The sequence below is a fragment of the Lactuca sativa genome, chromosome 1, assembly GCF_002870075.4.
Source record: "Lactuca sativa cultivar Salinas chromosome 1, Lsat_Salinas_v11, whole genome shotgun sequence".
In the NCBI taxonomy this organism is placed as follows: domain Eukaryota; kingdom Viridiplantae; phylum Streptophyta; class Magnoliopsida; order Asterales; family Asteraceae; genus Lactuca; species Lactuca sativa.
In genome coordinates, this window is record NC_056623.2 from 31003735 (window position 1) to 31005356 (window position 1622).

Consider the following 1622-nt stretch of genomic DNA (forward strand, 5'->3'; position numbering starts at 1 on the left):
CCCTTCTGATTGACAAGGTGCCCCAAGAACTACACCTCGCACAACCAGAAGTTGCACTTGGTGAACTTTTCAAAAAGTCTCTCGCTCCTCAATGTCTCAAGCACCTCCCTCAAGTGCTCCTCGTGCTGCTCTTGCATCTTGGAATAGACCAAGATATCATCAATAAAGACTATCACAGAGCGATCTAGCATCGGTCTGCACACGCGGTTTAAGAGATCCATGAACATGACAGGAACATTGGTGAGCCTAAATGGCTTCACCACGAACTGTAATGGCCATAGCGAGTCTAGAAATCTGTCTTCTACACATCCCCGTCCCTAAGTTTAAAAAATCTCACAGATGGTCCCCGTGTTTTCAAAACTTTTGATGTTTGCTCTTTATGTCTCACTCTGTCAGCTTTCTACTGTTAATTGAAGGGTATTTTCATTATTCCAATACCTCAGGGACCATTTATGAGGTTTTCTCTTATTTTAAATAAGAAATGAAATTTAAGGGGTCCCAGCCCCCCCCTCTCTCTCTCTCTCTCTCTCTCTCTCTCTCTCTTTCTCTCTTACCCACCTTTGTCTTTCTCTCTCACCTCCAAAATCATTAAAACTCCACTTGCAAATACATTCTCTCCACTCATTCTTAGAAAATTAAAAGTTTGTGGTTTGTGATTGTAATGAATACTCAACACTTCAAGAAATCGATAAAGGTTTGATCTTGAACGTCTTTCCCTCTCCTGATCTTGATCTTGATTTCTCACTTTCTCTTCCCAATTAGTAACCACCACCTACCTTCTTGTTGTCCTAACCAGTGAAACAAATGACAAGCCATGTTCATCACTATTGTCACATAATCAATTACAAGAGGTTTACAAAATCAAATTAAACAATGTTTAGGTGAAACAAAGCATAATTCGAACGAAATGTTGTCTGTTGTCCTATACCAGTTTAGTCAATGGGTGGTACAGAGCAGGTAAGGCTAGTTAGATAACTCATGAACACGATGTGTTTGTTGAAATGCTTGAGGAAAAATCAAACCTAGTACAGATAAATATTTTTTTTCTTAGACAAGAAATCATTTTCCTGATTCATTTAAAACCGGATCCCTAGTTTTTGTTGTTGTAATCGTGGATTCATATAAATATTTTTTGGAGATGATGTTTCGTCATTCTCTTGTTGATGAACATTCTTTTGCTGATGAACTTGTAATCGTGGGTTTAAACAAAGATTCACTAGGTTAAATCAGTGGCTCTGTGAAGGCCCTTCAAGTGTGTATGCATGTGAAATATGTCTGTGTGGTTTAAGTTTTACAGTTGTACACAAAGAAGAAGACCATCAGGATAAGATGCATGTAGAGAGAGAGAGAGAGAGGGGGAGAGGGGGAGGGTGAGACCCCTTACATATTAAATCTTATTTTTTTTTCTTTTTATTAAAAATAAAAGAAAACCTCATAAATGCTCCTCGGTGTATTGAAATGACGAAAATGTCATTCATTTAACGATAGAAAGCTGACGAAGTGAGGCATAAGGATCAAACATCAAAAGTTTTTAAACCACAGGTACCATCCATGAGGTTTTTTAAACATAGGACTAAACTTCAGATTTTGAGATAACTTAGGGCTCATTTATGAAGTTTTGT